The sequence below is a fragment of the Protopterus annectens genome, chromosome 6.part0 (genome assembly GCF_019279795.1).
Source record: "Protopterus annectens isolate FY-2018-M chromosome 6.part0, PAN1.0, whole genome shotgun sequence".
NCBI classification, from domain to species: Eukaryota; Metazoa; Chordata; order Ceratodontiformes; family Protopteridae; genus Protopterus; species Protopterus annectens.
In genome coordinates, this window is record NC_056737.1 from 1,793,752,925 (window position 1) to 1,793,773,029 (window position 20,105).

Below are 20,105 nucleotides of genomic sequence, written 5' to 3' on the forward strand. Positions count from 1 at the left end.
ATAAACAGTTGTCCGTTATAGACAGGAAAATGTTTCATTCAGAGTTAACCCGCATCAGTACTAAAGTAGAAAATTGTTATTTTGTTTGTGGGAAAAAAGCATATAAATGGTTACCTGAGAATTGGTCGGGCAGTTGTTTTTTGGGTTATCTGGTTCCAGCCATAAGACATACTGCAGAATTGCCTCTGGGTAAGATACGCAATGTGAGAGATGTAGCTCAAAGAACTGGGAACACAGTCGAGAAACCTACTAATCCAGTGGGTAAGATTGAAGCGAGTTGGAAAGATCAGTCGTCTGTGAAAGATAAAGAAAAATTGATTCATATGGACTTGAGTGACAGTGTCATATCCTGGGCTGGAATATTCCCAGCCTATGGAGCAGTCAAATCGATCTGGGAACTGAGGAAATTGTCAAAACTTCTCGAAGTAATGAGCAATGCGACTTTTTCTGCTCTCGAACTTGTGACTGATGAACTGAATGCAATGAGAACTGTTGTGCTACAAAATCGAATGGCTCTTGACTTCACCCTAGCGGCGAGGGGTGGTACGTGCGCGCTTATCAAAGAAGAATGCTGTGCGTATATCCCAGATAATAGACACGAGATCAACGACCACCTGGAGGTAATACAGCAGGTATCAGCCATGGCGGAACCAGGCCCAAACCCACTGATGAACTGTTTCCAGAATCTATTTGGGGGGGTGGGGTGCAATCCTAATGAATATTTTGATTGCCATTTGTGTAGTTTTGCTCATAATAGGAGCATGTGTCTGTTGCGGGATACCCTGTGTGAAAAGATTGGTTAGAGATTTTGTTGATATATCAGTAACTGAGACTATGTACCAGGACATGGAATTGAATCTGTTGATACCAAGTGAAAGTCTGTCTGAAATATAAAGCAAATGACTTGCTTAGCTGAAAGTCCCTGAGAGGAAAAGGCTAAGGAATGAAATAATATTGTTTATGTTTTTGAATAGAATGAAAAGCATTAAAAGGAGGGAGAATGTTAGAAAAATATGTACTTAAACATATATATGTAATGTTAGTTTAGAAACAGTATAATATGTAATGCATTTAATTCTATTTTACAATATGGTAGTAGAAATGATCTTGCATGTAATTGCTTGAAGCTCAGCTGTAGTGTGATTAAAACTCTGACCCTGACAGTAGCCAGCTCAGCTGGCTTGTGTCTTTCAGCATTATTATCTGCAGGGTTAGGGAGAAATGAATATGTGTGTATGCGTATCTTTCCTGCTTCCACCGAGGAGGATGGCCTTGTGAGTTTATCAGAGACAGCATACAGCTGCTTACCAGAGAGACAAAAGGAACATATTAAGAAATGAACTGACTATTGTATTCGAGCGGGCCTGAAAAACCTTGGATGGCAGGAAGATCTGCAAACTGACCAGGTGCCTTGCAAGGCTGTAATATTCTCATGGGAAACTTTTAAAAAACATTACATCAGCGTTTACTTATGAATAGAATATTATGGACTATAGTGATGTAAATGCCCTGTGACTGACCACGTCAGTAAGGTGGGCAAAAGCTGATCATAAACTGTATAAAAAGTATGTAACTTCCTTACTGAAATTAGTCAAAACTCTATACTTGTTGTGTATAGTTTTTTGCCTCCTTGTGTACACGAGTAAAAGAAACGTTATAGAACTTGAGCCTTATGTGTTATTGACTGTCATTTTGAAAAGCCTAATGATTTTTACAGTCTGATTTTAACAATTTATTTAACAATAAGGTTAAGGATGGACTCTGCTTCACATGGAGGGGTAGCCTGTTTCAAAGCATGGGGGATCGTTTGAGACACATATCTGTCTCACCAACATGTTGTGTGTATTTTGCAAATTAATTTTATATGCCTGGATTTAGTGTTTCTGATGCTGTTCATTTTGTGGATGTGCTAAAGCTCCATCTGAGGTGGATCTTAGGATGACTTATATGCTAAGCACAGACTGCCTCTCAACAACCTGTAGGAGACTGGGTATAGGGGCAGAGCTTTAAAATGATCTGTATAGGACAATGGGTTAATACCATGGATACTCTTGGTGAAGAACCTCTATGGGCATTCCAATTGTTCCATATGCTTAGTCAATTGCATGTCAAGAGAGACATTGTAGTCAATGATGGGTCTGATAATGGCCAAGTAGAGTGATAATGTAACTTCCCTGATCTCCATGCCATACCATTACATATATGTTGGGTGACATAGAATAATTTTCTTACCACTTTGTGTGTGTGTTGGTCAGATGCCAAATTACTGTCTACATATTTACCAGATTTCTAACTACTGTGTTCACTCTTGGGGTGTCTAATTAATGGAGTAATGTGTCTTGATAGAAGTTTTCATAAAAGGCACTGTAATGCACTTCTTTGCATTATGTTTTAATATGTGGCTTTGGCATGAGTCATTTTTCTGCATTAGACCCTCTTGCAGAATGTTAGTGTCATGGGAGGAATTTTTAATAGCTTCCAAATTGCAGTCATCTGCAAACTTTGTGAGCCGGAGGCCCTTGACATTAGCCTTGACCTCCAAGAAGTAGAAGCCAAACAGGACTGGACACAACAATGAGCCTTGTGGTACTCCACTGGTGACCTGCCCCTTGGTGGAGGTGCTCTCACTGATCCAGACTTCTTGGGTCCTACCTGTGAGCATATCTCTCAGCTGTCCAGATTTTCACAGCATGTTCATGTTTTTGCCTCATTTTTTAGTCTGTTCCTCATAAAATCTGTGCTTTCCTAGATTTTTGTGGCAAATCAGTAATGGCTGAATTCACTAAACAATGACAGGCATTTGAGTTTTAGACTTCACATACTCCAGAAAATGCATTATAACACAAAGCCTTTTATTTTAGCAACTTTCTAACTTTATGAGAGCAATATTTAAAATGTGTCCATATTTGTGAGTCTTTGTCCTCCCATTAATTTTGGCTTTGACCAGATTTTTTGTGCTAAGATGTTTGAGGTATGCCTGTGAGCCAGCTGGCAATCTTGTGAATTATGTATGGACTTATGATTAATTTGGTGAGTTTGTCCACAATACCCGAGTGGAGTATTGTATTGAAAGTATAAGCCAGATCTAGACAGGAAGTATGCACCATTTTCCCTTCATCTATTGCCTTAGTTACTTTTCTCAAAGAAGTCTACCAGGATGAGTAGGCATGACCTTTCTTTGACAAAACCAGACTTGAATGGGTCCATTGTCTGTAGGTTGCCAGAGTCTTTGTTGATCATTTCCATTATAATTAATTAAGTGGCATTTCATTCAGATTGATGGGTCTGTAGCTCTGGGATTAATTGACAGTCTAACCTTGTGAAAGGGATAGCCATTGCCATCCTTCATTCCTTTGGTATGTAGCCTGTTTTGAGGCCTGACAGGTCATGTTTCAGGCTATCTAGAAGACAGACTTGGTTATTGTCTGACCACATTTTGGACTTAATGAGTGCCCTACTCCCTGCTAATAGTTAGTGGGGTCATACTAGTAGAAATTTCCTGGGGGGTGTGAAGTTTGAGCTGAGTTTGTCAGTCAGCAGGTTTGCTGTATCAGTCTACTCAGTGATGGTGATACCATTTTTTGCCAGTTCTGACAAAATCACTGTTCAGCCACAAAGATAGGAGAAGCTGTGGCAAAAAGCATTTAATAAACAGATTAAAATCACAAAATCACAAAATAGCTGTTAGAGGACAACCACTAACTAAATTGGAGATGTTGCAATATAATTTAAGCAACCGTGATGATAGAATGAACAGCCAGAATGTTAAGAAGTTATTTAGAGATAGACAAGACTTTCTTAATGGGCATGTTTTTTAATGGCCAAGAACGAATGACAAAGTGATGTTAATCAGGGAAGAAACAATGAGGGTGGGAAAATGAATAATAAATCCCTAAGAGATACACACCCACTCAGGAGAGATTCCACTCTTTTGTTGAATGCCATAGAAGAGAGAGCACAAATATGGGAACATAGAGCAGAGATGCAAATACTCACTAGATCAGGGGCACAAGCTAGACTTCCTCAGACTGAGGATAATAATAAGGACAAAATAAGTTACGAAAGTAACAGGTCCTGTAGATGTCAATGGGACAATGCAAACAACCACAGTAAATACACAAATGGATACAAGGCCAAAAGAGAATGCCTCACATTTGCCATTTTTTTTTCAATACTTCCTATACCAGTGAAACACAGTACAGCATACAAGGATTGTTCCTTTAGTCAGGACAGGAAGAGACAGAGACTAATGAATTAAATCAGTCTCATGTTATCAAATTATCAAATAGTGAATTAGAGGACTATCATTCATTCCATCTGCTAACTCGAAGCTAAGTGAATTTATCTTGTATTTAAAGTGCTTTGGTAGGAACATAAACTTGAAACATGAATTTGGGACAAACCAACAGGAAAGCAATATTCACAAGTTTAAAAAGCCTAGTACTTACATACCATCTTTGCATCCAGTTGTAGAAACTTTTATTAAAGCACGTGAAGATGAGGTTGATAAACTAAGTTTAAATAAGAAAAACTCAAAGAATTTTTACAATTTGAAAAATAACGAAAGGCAAGCATTGAATGATTTAATGAAGAATGATAACATTGCTGTAAGACTGGCAGACAAAGCAGGAGCCATTGTGATAATGGGCAAACAAGACTATAATGCAAAGATGGCAAATATGTTGAATAATGGAGATACGTACAAAAAGCTGAACAAATGGGAAAAAAGCATTTTGAACAGAGAGTGGGAGATTGTCTATATGCTCTGTATATGACTAGACTCCTACCCAAAGATCTCTATGAATACATGAGGGTAGAACACCCTATGATACCCATGATCAATGGTCTATCTAAAGTGCACAAAGATGTGGAAAATCCACCTATGCCCCCAATAGTATCTAGGAGAGGATGGCTGACAGAGCCTATCTCTATTTATATAGAAGATCAGATAAAGACTGTTCTGACAGGAACTGACACTGTACTCTTGAGATATGGCACACTTTTTACAGTCATTACAAGGAGTAACATATAACTTAAGAGAACAGATATGCACTTAAATTGGTTACATTGGATGTAAAAAGCCTATTTACAGTTATACCCAACAACCTTGGAATACAGTCTATATGCAGGATTTTGGATATGCAGCAGGCACATGATAAGAACATCATCTTACTTAAGATGGTGCTAGAGAACAACATTTTTGTATATGGAGATCAATACTATTGGCAATAGTGGGGTGTGGCCATAGGCACCCCATGTGCCAACACTTATGCCACTTAGTGATGGCTCTTTGGGAAAAAGAATATATCTTTGCTGCACAAGGGGATAATTGGAGAGAGAATATAGTCTACTATGGAAGATTTGTAGACGATATATTTATCTTATGGAAGGGTAGCAACGAGAATTTAATTGAATTTTTAAGATATCGAAATAATGCCACAAATTTTCTTGAATTTGATATGCACCATTCTGACAAGGAGATTGATTTTCTAGATGTTAATGTCTCACTTGACAATGACAGGAACTTCATCACAAAGATGTTTAAGAAAAAGTGTTGGCGTAACCATGTTCTACATAGAACAAACATGCATCCAGCTCATATCTTTACACACATAGTGAAAAGTCAATTTCTAACAGCATCTAGATTATGTACAAAAGATGAAGATCATAAAAAGGAATGAGGCAATATAGCAAAAGATTTATTGGATCAAGGTTATAAGAAGCAAGAGATAGAAGGACTTAGAAATACTCAGGAATCACGAACAATGAAAGGAAAAGATTATTTCCATAACAAAGATAAGGGAACAACAAAAAAATCTAGGAGACAAGAAACTGGCATCAGATGTAGACTGACATATAGTAATGACATTTCTTCTGTATGTCAAGCAATACAGAACAACTGGAAAATTCTAATGACGGAAGACAAAATTAAATCAATAGTAGGCGATAATCCAAGATTTACTTTTAAGAACAAATCCAATTTAAAGAGGTTGCTTTGTCAGACAACTCAAGATGTTAGAAAGAATTTGACCACTAAGAAAGGTACTTTCCATTGCTATAGATGCATAGCCTGTCCATACATAGACAAGGATCAGCAATTTTTACATCCTGTAAGTAAACTGAAATATGGCACTAACAAATATGTGGAGTGTAACACAAAGGACTTGATTTATGTAGCTAGATGTGACAGTTGCTCAGCATTCTATGTAGGGAAGACAAATAGAATATTTAAAGAGAGGATTTTGTGGCACTATAGTGATATCAGACTGGATGTCAGTACAAATGCTTTAGTATGTCATGTGCATATACATCCCACTCACCAATTCTTATTTTTCTGTTTGAAAAAGTGGATTTTAGCGCTAGAAGTGGGTATATTAAAAATCAAAGTGAAGCACTAGAACTGAGGAGGATAGCAGAACTGCGAGCAGATAAGCAGCCTGGACTTAATGGCATGGCCCCTTTAAAACTCTTACTTAAAGGTAGAAGCCTTAGGAAATGATGTAATAACTTAATTGGATGAAAGGATCTACTTATTCTCCTGTATTCTAAAGGCTGTTTATGGATCTGAAGAAGGCAGTTTGCCAGAAGCGCTTGTTGTCTAACAGCTATTTTGTGATTTTAATCTGTTTATTAAATGCTTTTTGCCAGAGATTTTAGCTTGAAAGCTTCTCCTATCTCCATGGCTGAACAGTGATTTCATCATTACTCATTTACCTTGTTTATCATCCGTTCTCTTGGTGAGCTGACATTTTTATTTCTTTGCTTTTAATATTTGCCAGTTCAGTACACTGCTGCATGTTCCCTTTGAGGTCTCCGACATATCTATAAAAGACTATGTGGTTGTCTTTAGCCTGTGAGGCTATCTTTACCTTGCAATTGGCCTTGTTGGATTTAATTACTCCTCTAAGTTTCTAGTTACTCTTTCTGATTTTGGCCATGACTTTTTTCCCTTTTTTATATACCCTGTTATGATAAGGAGTCCAACAGTGTGGTTTGTTTTTTGGGGTTTGTTTTGGGCTTATTTCTTGTAGGTACAGCAGTCTCTATTAAGCCATTTACATGTTTGTACAGTGTTTCTGTGAACAATTCTGCATAAACTCTGTAAAATCTGAGTTAAGCAGAACACTGAATTTTGGCACACTGTTGCTTAACAGGATGTTGTTTGCTTTAGAATAGTTCCTTTCTGTAACAAATTTTGCTGGGTTTTTCCAAGTTGATTTTTGTTTAGAAGGAGTCAACGTTGTGATCCAACCTCATTGGTAAAGATGTGACATGGGAAGAGGGATGCAGTGTTCTCCCATATTGGTGAGGATATGTTTGAATCTCTGGTTAGAATGTAGTGTAACTTATCAAAAGCATTTGTGTTACTAAAGTCCAGAAAATGTTGTGCCTGCAAACTGAAGGCAATATATTTTCTGAATCTATAGAGGGGTAAGTAAAGTCTCTCATGAACAGAATGCCTGGTTGGATGGAGAGTGCATCTTGTAAATCTAGATATGAGTTGTGGGATTCTTGTGACATAGGTAGCAACCGATGTCTTCCTAAGATATGGTATCAGACTATCTAGGGTGATGTGCATATAAAAAAAACCCAGGGTTTCATCCTGTTTAACTAGCCTTGGAGTATGCATGTTGCTAATGTAGATTGTGAATGACATCTCAATGACTCTAAAGGTGAACATATGTGTGTCGCCTCTCTCCAGTACATGTTTAGATAGTGCGTTGACTGTGGACTTTACTTTAATTTGATATATGTGTTCACATATCCTGTCTCTGAGTTTTCTATCTGTCTTGCCCACATAGAATCCATCACATGCTACACAAGTAGCAAGGTAAACCACATGCTCAGACTGGCAAGTTGCAGAGGCATGGAACTCATAACTCGTGCCATCTGAGGGGTGCACAAAATTACCAATGGAATTTATAAAGTGGCAAAAATTACAACTAGTGCAAGGAACATGCATTGGAGAGAGGCGACACACATATGTTCACCTTTAGAGTCATTGAGATGTTATTCACAGGTCCTAGAGGTGGTGACACTAGGAACCATACTAAAACACAGGAGGCTAAAAGGATAATTAAGTTTAGGGCAGACTTTTATCCAGGTCTTAATGATGAGGTACCCCTGAAACCATTTTTGAAGTCTAGAAGGCTTAGATAGAACCAATTGTTCACCAGTTGGTGAGACCATTGTATATTGTGTATAACAGGCACATGAAATGTGTGTCCTTATGAAATGAAAGTATTTATTAGTTTGAGCATATATTCTCATCAGTATGTATGTATTTTTATTTAAGTATGTATATTTTTTTATAAATGTGTTGTACAGTTTCTTAGACGTATTTCTTTATATATATTTTTATATATTTTTTATACTTTTTATGTTTATTTGTTATATGGTGATGTAATTAATGTTTTTAGAATAATGATCTTGTCACTTTAAGAAAATGTTTGAATTCAGGTTTTTGGTGCTTTTTTTACCATGTAAGGAGTTGTTATCAGTGATGCATTATGGTCTGATGAAGCCCTGTTGGGTGAAAGCACATACCGGATTTATCTGTTTGTTTTAATAAAAGACTTGCACTGGATGGAATTGCTGCCTTTGGATGTGTTTTGAAACTTGCCAGCTGTGTTTCCCTCTGATACCAGATTTTTGCTGTGTTACCATTTGTTTAATTAATGTTTATAAATTAAACAGTTGACTTAATGAGGTTTTGCCATTTGAATTCAATATACTGAGGTCCAACCGAATTTCATTCTTGCAATCAACATTTATCTATTTTTACCTGCTGCATCAGGCTCACCAGTTCTATATTATGAACCGCAAGTATTTTTACAACAAACTCTCACAAGTCTGGCTGGCCAAAACCCATTCTCATTTCTTCACTCATGGTAAGAAACGTGGCAGTTACTCTAAAAACAGAATCAATACTGGTCATGAGGAAATATAAATTAGTCAGCAGACTTTTATCCAGTTCTTAATGATAAGGTACCCCTGAAACCATTTTTGAAGTCTAGAAGGATTAGATAGAACCAATTGTTCACTAGTTGGTGAAGACCATTATATAGTGTGTGTATAATAGGTACATGAAATTTGTGTCCTTATGAACTGAGAGTATTTATTAGTTTGAGCATATATTCTCATCAGTAGTTATGTATTTGTATTTAAATATGTATATTTTTTATATATGTTTTATATATTTTCTTATACACATTTCTTTATATATTTTTATATATTTTTTATACTTTTTATGTTTATTTTTTATATGGTGATGTAATGTTTTTAGAATACGTAATTTGATAAGACTATGATCTTGTCACTTTAAGAAAATGTTTGAATTCAGGTTTTTGGTGCCTTTTTTACTATATAAGGAGTTGTTATCGCATTATGGTCTGATGAAGCACTGTTGGGTGAAAGCGCTTACCATATTTATCTGTTTGTTTTAATAAAAGACTTGCACTGGATGGAATTGCTGCCTTTGGATGTGTTTTGAAATGTAACAGCTGTGTTTCACTCTGATAACTGATTTTTGCTGTTTTACCATTTGGACTGTGTGGAGTGTGCAGAACATTTACAATTTGTGCGTTTTTTGTCTTGGTTCGAAATTAATTAAACAAAGTACGATCAGAAAATATGTTATACATTTGATATTACTTTTTAAGGTCTGATTCCTTTCCTGAATGGAAACCCTCCCCTCACACCTGGAGTCAAACGTCTGTGGTGCTACTACCTTGAAGCATCCACGTATTTGAATTAAGTAGCACATATTCAATTTGCTCTGAATTGTGACCCTTCAGTTATTATATAACAGGTGTGTGCAAGAGTTTAAGTATAGTATACACTAAGTGCAACTCTGGTAAAGTTGACAGAATGATGTTCACCCAGATGAGTAATTATCTAAAAGAGGTTTCAACTATTTGAATTAAACGTTCTGAGATTCATATAAATAGCATGTAACTATAAAAATAATCTGACACTTATGGTCATATAGTACACATTTTGTACTTCAGATTACATATAATAAAATTTGTCAAAAGGTCTCCCTGTTCATATTGCATGCCATCATTCAAGAAGTGTTGCATTCAGGGTCTATCCATTCAATGAAATATTAAAAAGCAATACCATAGCAGTCATCCTTAAGGCAAATTAGGTAAACATAATTATTTATAGTATAACCGATCAGTAACACTGTTCTTGTATTCTCATTCTCAGTGCCACCAGTACTGCTGCTTTTGGTACAAATGAACTTAATACTGTCACATATTTTACTGTCAGTGGTTGCCATGCCTTTAAAACCTCTTTTATATTAGAAATTTTAATATTAAGATAATTTGTGCCTCATTTTGTTTCATTCTGTATAATAAAATCTTGCTTCATATATATATTGATTTATGAAAACTTGTGTTATCTGTTTTGTGTTTTTTTATAAAAATAACACTGCTAAAAAGATGGCCACTGAGGTCTAGTCCACTTACCTTTCAACATGAAGTAAATAAATAAAAATATATATATATATATTAAATTTAATCCTACTGAACTGTGTATACTTATTTAACTAAAGATACTTTGTATTTTTTAAGTAATGAAAGGACACCTTCTGAACGATGCCCTGCTCAGAATCATGCTGCAGGCACAGACTAAGGAAATCAAAACCAAGACTACAGTATGAAGCTCATCTGCATTTTATATCTTTACTCCTCTGTATGGAACTGCAAGACTAAAAACAATTGATCACAAAGTTCTAATTGTAATATTTGTAACAGATGCATGTTTTAAGCCTATAAAGGAATGCAAATACAATGTATTTTCTGCTATCAGGTTAATTTAGTTTACTTATTTCAATTAATAACCAGGTAAGATTACTGTTCACTTTATCTTTAGCCATGTCATAAGCACACATGCAGGCTAAGGTAAAACCACCATATATGGTTGCACATCAAAGTGTGTGCTTTGAGAAGGTAAAGGAAACTGGAGTACCAGCAAAAAACTCACACAGACATAGGAAGAACCAGCCAACTCCACACTGGCAATAACCAGAGGTAGGGATTAAACCCCAGACCATAGATCTCTGTGTCAGATATTTTAACAATTAAGACACTATACTGCCATACTTGACACTGCTGTCAGTTCTTTGTTGTCTGACTCTCCTTAAGTTCTGATAATGTATTCACTAGATATCTATCACCACTGTTATGTGTGTCAAGGCTGGTATAACTTAAAGTTCTCAGTGGTGGACACTAATTGAATTGCATTTTTATAATAGACACAAGGCCAGTTCCAGCTTCATCCCTTGTGATCTTTTGATACATAGCAGGCAGATTCAAATTTATCCAACTTGCTATTTCTCCTGATTTGATTTTGTCATTCTAACAAATGAACAAGCTGTAAAAAAAAAAAATCACTGTGAGGGCCACTCATGAACATGACAACTCCTTATGTGTTGTTGAACATAGGGAAAAAAACACGTCTTGGCACAAGTCACATGACTAAGAATGTTAAACTACTTATTACAAAGCACAAACACACTTTATCAGCCATCATCCAATTACTGACAAAGGCAAGTTTGATTAAGTGACTGACAAATGATTAGCTTATCCAGACATATCTTCTGATAATGAAGTCTTAATGGAGTTTAAATAGCTTAAAAAATACATGAGTGGAAGAAATACGTGATGGCACCTCTGGTAAAAGCAATAGATTTAAATCAAATTTATACAAAGGCAGTGTTGAGTGCTAAGTTATTAAATTTGCATGAACAATGCCTTTGTTACTTCTTTTTCTATTGATGCATCACACATTACTTTGTTTTAGAAAGGCATTAGAACAAAGACTTTTCAAAAGACCTTATCAACAAATTATTTTACAGGAGAAGTGGCAATATTAATAACATACTGGAAAGGAATTTTCATTTTGTTGCAATATCAAATGACAGAATATCAAAATTTGTGTGATGCTGACAGTGTAGCGTTAAATGTAGCACCACAAATGCTACAACTTATAGTTGTAATAGGACCATCCTCTGCACCAACTACTGTGAATGTAATATTAAAGCAGTGATGTAATTGCTCAGTGAAGTGCTTTAAGTAGGTAAAACTGAATTATCTTTAACAAGTAAAAATGTACAAACATATTATTGACAGCAAAAGCAAAAACATTAGCAATGCACTCTTTAAACATTCACTGAATTGCATTAATACCCCCCCCAAAAAAAAACTCCTTTTGTTATTATTAACATTGCCATGATTAATGACAGGAGGCCCTGCAAACACCTGCTAAAGCATAGAGAAGTTTTATACCAGTTACATCTCGATGCCATAATTTTGTACTGCGGTGGTGGTGCTGCGGTAGCGTTGTTGCCTCACAGTTAGATGTTGCCCATTCGATTCTCAGTTAGAGCGTCTTCTGTGTGGCGATATGTGTGAATGGGCATTTCTTCATTGAAGGTTGTGCATTAGGCCCGGCAAGCCAGCACGTAAAAATCTACTGCTAATCATTAGCGGACCGGAGTTCTGCTGTGGCGACCCCTAACCGGGAAAAGCCGAAAGACAAACAACATCAATGATGACATTTCATTTCAATCAGATTTAAAATTATGTTCATTAACACTGAAATGATTTTCTGTAGTTTTTAGTATTTTTAAATGAATATAAAATGCATTAAACTGTTTGTTCAAATAAGGTTTTATTCCATGTTTTTAATGTGACAGGATGTTTATTATTTTGTATTCCTTTCATTGGTTTATTTTATACCATGTATGACGCAAGACTTTTAATTTAAATGTGAACTCTCTCCTACTGTATTTAGTTTTGATAACGCCTTGTGCACTTTTGGAAACTCTAAACATTATCTAAATAAATAACATTTTTATGAGTTCTCTGATTGTTTTTTTTTTTTTTTTTCTTTGTTACATTCAGAAAAGTACAAATACCCCATCAGTAGAAGATTATATATACAATATTTACAAGATATCAACCTGACAGTATGTTATATTCAAAAAACTACAATCAAAACATATCTGATGAGGTATATCCCATCAGAAGATACTATATGCAATACTATTTACAATATATTTATAAAATATATATAAAATATCAATCTTCTGACAGTAATGTCATAGCTGGTATTTATAGTTATAATTTGAAGATGTTAGGGATCTCCTCTCTGTTTGTGAATGAGTGTAACCAGGTGATGATTCATAAGAGGCTATTTACATTGACATGCAATGACAGTGAATTAGTCTAAGGAAGTTAACTGTAATGAGATATAAGTGAGAAATTATATGAAGCAGTGCATGCTAATGAAGCCTAGCTGGGATTCATAATCATCTTTTTGCACCATCCACACATTCTCTCTTAACGACATAGCCGCACATAGTATATCTATTTTATAATCAGCGTAGGTCTTTTCTGACACTGCAAAAAGTAATTGAAGTTGTGTTTTCTCTGCCCCAATGCCATTAGTAAAACATAAAAGGCAATCATCAAACAACACCTGCCATCCTTAGGGAAGAAAATAAATCTTTTAAGGTGCAACCCCTTAATGATATTACACATACAGAGTCCAGCTAAGTAAAGTTGTGCAGAAGTGATGTTTGCACTATGATTAATACATTAGTATAAGTAAATAAAACAGTTTGTCAACACAGCCATCAGTTCATTAGCTCTGCCATATAATACTGTCAGCACACTCAGGAGTCTTCCAGTAAAGACACGTGTATCCAACAAAACATCCTTGCCACTTTAATACTTCTACCTTGTATATATAATCACTAAAACACACCAAAGGTACATTTTTCACAGTGATCACTGATCGTTTCCACTGCTGCTTTAATGATTTTCTCTTCATTATTTATTTATTTATTTACTGACATTTGATTACCAGGCAAGTCCGACTAGGTAAAAGTCCATTATCACTGGAGGTAGCTCCAAATTATTATAAAACATTTTAAGAAGAATTGTTATACACTCTTCAAAAATAACACAAAAACATCCACAGTTTAAATAATTATAACAAATTATACATAATATAAAAAACATTGTTTAAGAATTGATTTGAGGTATATGAAAAATAATTTAAGATTTTAAGACATTTTAGACAGTTTGTAGAGAAATTAAAAGTAAGTTAGTCTAATACAAATAGGAATTGCAATATGAAGTGAGGGAAAAGCAGGCTTATGGTATATTTAGAGAGAAAGTCAGAGAAGAGAATTAGATTGCATTAAGTAATTAAGTAATAAAAGAGAGTAAGGAGGCATAAGGAATGAAAAGGTACTTGTTCACATTTAGGGATATAGGTTATCCTGGTTTTGAACAAGAACAGAGCCAGATTTTAGCTAGGAAGTCTTCCAGAATGGTTTTGGAAGATGGGAGGGAGGATATAGACCTCATGGATGTAAGTAAGGAGTTCCAGACTGTACAACCTTGTATGAGTACAGACAATGCCCAGCAGATTTGCTAGATCTGTAGACAGACAGGAATTGTTGGTTACTGAATCCCATTGACTTACTGGGAACATAGTTATGTAGAATATATTTTAGTGCTGGACAGACAGATGGATGCTGGATAATTTTATAGGTGGTAAGAAATTGTATATATGTTAGGTGATATGACAGATCTAACCAATTTAGTCTTTTCAGTGCTATACAGTGGTGGGTTCTGAAAGGGGTATGTGCTGCAAATTTAGCAACTCTGTTATAGCATTGTTCAAGTTTTAATTTTTGTGAAGCCTGGAGTAAGGATGGGAGCACCATAAAGAAGAGTGGGGAGGAGATAAGTAGTGCAAGTGGAGTTTAATTGTATCAGTCAGGACGTTTTTGGCTCTGTAAAGCACCCCTAGTTTTTGATGAGTTTTTCTTATACAATTTTGTATATGCAGGTCAAATGTTAGATTATCATCCACTATCAACCCTAATAGTTTGCTATAAGAAGTGACTTCAATAGTTGCATTATCAAGAGGGAGGACTTTAATTTTTTTTTCATTAGAGAGGGATTTGGAGAAAAAAGTAATAATTTGTTCTTTTTTGGGTTGAGCATGAGTACAAAGCCATGTTTCAGTGACTGTTAAAGGTTCCTGAGTATTTTTTTTTGGATGTGTTCCATGTTTTCAGATGTGCAAATGAGAGTTGAATCATTTGTGTATTGTATTAGTGTGGTGTGTTGTGTGGAAGTATAGAGGGTGTTGGTGAAAATGTTTAAAAGGAGGGGACCAAGGATAGAGCCTTGTGGTACACCGGTGGTGACTGGGAGGTAAGGAAAGAGCATGGAGTGCCATTTTACTGACTGATACCTATTGGACAGGTAGCTTTTGTACCACAAGAGCGTGGGTAGGGAGAGCTAGTGAGGACAATTGAAGTAGGAGTTTGCTGTGACAAACTGTGTTGAAAGCTTTAGACAAATTTAGATATAAAGAAGAGAATAGTTTGCCATTATCTCTAGCTTTATTGACAGTATCCATATAGGTTAGAAGGGATGCGCTAGCACTGTTGGAAGGATGGAAGACATGTTGTGTAGGAGACAGGAATTCTTCTTGCAGAAGATAGTCTAGCGATTGTTTTTGAATAAATTCTTCAAGTATTTTGCTAACAGGAGATACGATTGCTATAGGTCTAAAGTTATTAATGTCTGTTTAATTTTCTCTTTTGTATAGAGGAATAATGTGTGACTTTTTCCAGAGAGAAGGAACACTGGATTCCTGGATAGAACTATTTATAATGATTGAGACAGGATAGGCAATGCTATTGGCAGCTATTTTTAGGTAGTTGCTTGGAAGGTCATCAGCTGAAGAAGAGCATGTTTTAAGTTTAGTTTTATATAGGATGTGGACAGAAGTTTGGAGGTGAAAGTGGATGTGGTGATATGTGGCTGTTGGGCAGGGAAGGGATTAGATGTTGAGGAATCCTTAGTTAGAGATGCTATACTATCTATAAAATAAGAGTTGAACTGTATTGCAGTTTCGAGTGGTGAGTTATCTGGAGACAGGTTTGTGTTGAATTTTTGGCTGGGATGTACGATTTCTTTAAGGGAACTCCACATTTTTTAGGGCTGTGTTTAGTACTATACTGAAAGTAATTGTAGCATAGTTTTTTTGTCTTCATTTATTTGCTTTTTAGACCAATTGTGAAGTATTCTGAAGTTTTCAAAATATTGAGGGTGTTTTATATTTTTGAAATTCTTTCCATGCTTTTTCTCTATTCTGCATTAGCATCCTACTCTTTCTGGACAGCCAAATTGCATTATTTGTTTTCAGTCTCTTCCTTCTAGGAAGTGCAGGGCTATTGAGGATATTTAGGAAGGTTGTACTGAATTCAATTATAGCACCGTCTAAGGGGGGATTTTTAGGAAGTTCCAGTTAATACATGATAGTGTAGTGATGAACATTTCTGGGTTAAGTTTGGAAAGGTTACACATTGTTTTATAAATATGCTGTTTAACTGCATGTGTGAGATGTCTAGTCATATAGATTGGGAGATGATCACTGAGAGAGTCTGACACTGTACCTGTGCTAGAATATTTGCTGGGGTCAGATACTAGGATACAGTACAATAAAGAATTTGATGTCTTGATATAATGTATGGAGCTATTAATTAATTTACCATATAAGTTCATGCTAGATGTAGGGGAGTTAGAGTTTATATCTGACCAATTGACATTCACATCCCCTAGTAATATTATTTCTTGTAGAAATGTTATGGGTATCCAGTATAGGATATCTTCTTATATTCCATTACCAGAAGGAGTGTAAAAGACAATAATACATATTTGTTTATAATTGTTTATTTTGAGGAAAGTAATAAGAGGCTCTGCTGAACTGAATTTTCATATTGGTTTGCTGTAAGGGGAAATGTGGTAGGTATTGGGAAATATTAAAGCAATATCACCACCTTTCCTCTTTATACAATCATTATGGATGACATTACAGCCAGGAGATATACCTTTGGAGTAATTTATGCTGGGTTTAATCCAAGTTTCAGTTACAGAGAAAACATCAGACTTATGTTGGGTAATCCACGCATGTAGTGCAGCTGTTTTATTTCTTATACTTCTAACATGTATTGCAGCAAAAGGTAGGTCACCAGAGTTAGGGATTGGCTGTTGTTTAGTTACAGAAGCATGTGGGAGAGAATTATCATTTTATTTTATTTATTTAACATTTGTTGACCAGGAAAGTCTGACTATGACAAAGTCTATTTCAGTGGAGGCCCAAGGAGAAATGCTACAGATGCATGTCTTTGGAATGTGGGAGGAAACCAGAGTACCCAGAGGAAACCCATGCAAATGGAGGGAGGACATGTAGACTCAACTAGGACAGAGCCTATTTTCAACAGAGACCCAGGGGAAAAATACTCCAGACCTTGTCTTTGGAATGTGGGAGGAAGCCAGAGTACCCAGAGGAAACCCACGTGCATGCAGGGAGGAGATGCAGACTCTGCACAGAAGGCACCCCAGCCAAGAATCGAACCAGAGAACCTCCTGCTGTAAAGCTACAATGTTAACTGCTGCACAACTGCGCTGCCCTGTCATTGTGTTCACTGTGATAGGTGGGTCCAGGATTAGGGTATATATCTCCTCTTAGAAGGATTTCAGTATATTGGGGAATTATGAGTACTTATTTTTTGGAGAGGATTCTTGCATTTAATTTTGTTTTGGTTTGAGTTGAAGTGCGATTAATCCACCTACGTATGGAATAAACGTGAGGGGCAATATTAAATAGGTTTGGTGTAATGTGTGGAGAGTGTAAAGAGGAAGTAGGAATAACAGCTTAGAGTAGTCCCAAAAGCTGTTGTAATATGTTCATTGTATGAATAAAACAAACATTTCTTCAAACAAACAATAATTTTACCTCACTTTAAACTGAAATTAATTTGCCATAGTTCCATTATGTTTCCTTTCCTTTAACAAGTTCATAATTTCCTAACCAAGTAACTTTATTTATTTAACATTTGTTTACCAGGAAAATCTGACTGTGACAGAGCCCATTTTCAGTGGAGGCCGAAGAGAAGCACTCCAGACACGTCTTTGAAATGGAAGAAACTGGAGCACCTGTAAGTAACTCATGCGAATGCACAGAGGACATGCAGACTCTACACGTAAGGCACCCCAACCAAGAATCAAACTGAAAAACCTCTTGCTAATCACTGCACCACTGCACCACCCATCTTCCATAATCCCCTGGTAATATGATGGTGCTTCCATGTATGTTTAGTGCCCTTTACTTGTTTTTTATGAAAATGAGGTTGTTTTACATTTATCTCTATGAATCATACTAATACATCAATATCTAAGGTGCCTTATTCACGTAGTAGCTTTCTTCTTAATGCTTATCCCTTAAATACTTTACATTTTTGCTATAGGGAGGTGGGTTTACCAAGATGCCTCCATAGTCATGGCAAAAGACCTCAGGTGACCTTATATGCATAATGACATAGAACCACTCTTGGCAGATTAAAGCTGTGCAGAAATGGACTCCAGGACTGTGAATACCACCCATAATGTATAAAAATACTGGGAGAGGAAAATATTTCAATTGAATTACCTGATATAAAGCACTTACATTTGGTTTCTCTGAGGGGATGTGATTTGAATTTAATTCAAAAGTTAATGATTTTAATACTAGAGGCATTTATTCCAACAGTTTTGAGAATGTCACTGAAAAGGAATGGTTGAAACTTAAAAATTTAGCTTGAGAAGGTTGTAGGCTGAGGGTTAAATGTTTGTGTTAGCTTCTATTATGAGGATATTATTATCAGGATTCTTACAACAAGGAGTAGGAAGGTTTCATGATTTAAGAGTTATAAAATGGACAGACAATATTTGTCAGCATGGAAGGAGATGGTCAACAGACCACGCTACTTTGCCAGGGATGATCTGTGCCTCTCCCCTCTAGGCATTTGAACATTGGTTAAAACATTGTCTTCTTGATAGTGTCTTTTTAGGCAATGCCAAACTGACAGTACTTCTGACATAGCAAATCAAAACCAATAAAATACAGAGTTGTTACTGCTCAGTGATAGAAGAAACTTTGATCCCTACAAACTCTCCTCAACCTAGAGAATGATGACATCTGTGCAGTCACTGAAGCATAGTTTAAAGCCACAGAGAGCACACCCGCAGTATAAGGCTATAATGCCCTCCACACATTTAGACCAACTATTACACAGGCAGGGAATAAGGGTGGAAGTGTTTTGATTTACATAAAAAATATATACCTCAAGGCTGGTCAAACAGGACAACGCAGTTGAGCTTCTGCACATTCAAATAATCAAAGGCAAAATCCCATAGCCATAACATGTATTTAAACTTAATGTAAGCACTCACCATCCAACCCAGTATGATATTCATGGATGATTTAACTACTGTACTATTAACCAGGAATCATATACAACACCAAACTTGCAGGCACAAAGATTCCTGGGTTTTGTAAACACAAACTCTCTAGACCAGATGGTCAATACACTGTCCACGGGCAACATACTGAATCTAGTCCTTATTAATATGCAGACATATGCTGCACACCCCCTAGTGTATTGTCATCTCTGGTAAGGTCAGACCACAAAACAGTCTCCTTTGAAGTAAAAATAAAACCTGGAACCCAAGCTAACCCTGAAAAGTTCAGAAACTACTCTAAGTGATAATATGTCAAAATTTCATTTGCCCGTAAACCCTTAGAATACTGCTGTCTATGTGAAACTGTTCACAGAAACCCTAGATAGCATATTAATAAATGCATAGAGGCAGCTGTACTCACCAGGAATAAGTACAGAACAAAAAAACAAGCCACTCTTGCGGAATCACAACATCAATAGGTTGTACAACCGAAAGAAGAAAATCATGGTAAAAATAGGAGGTGTAGCATCCAGCAAGATAAAAACACATTCATCAAACTAAAGAAACAACAAAGTGAAGTCTACCAAAGCCAAAGTTTTGGTAAATTTGCCCTCCCAGGCCACGGACAACCACAAGACATTCTTTAGCTGTGTCCACAGCCTGAAAGGCAATACACAGTTGTGTGCAGTGCTCATTGTTAATGGAGCCATCTAAACTGAGCTAGAAAAAAACAGTAAAACTACTGGCAAGCAAATTCAATTTTAACTTTACCCCTCTCTCCCC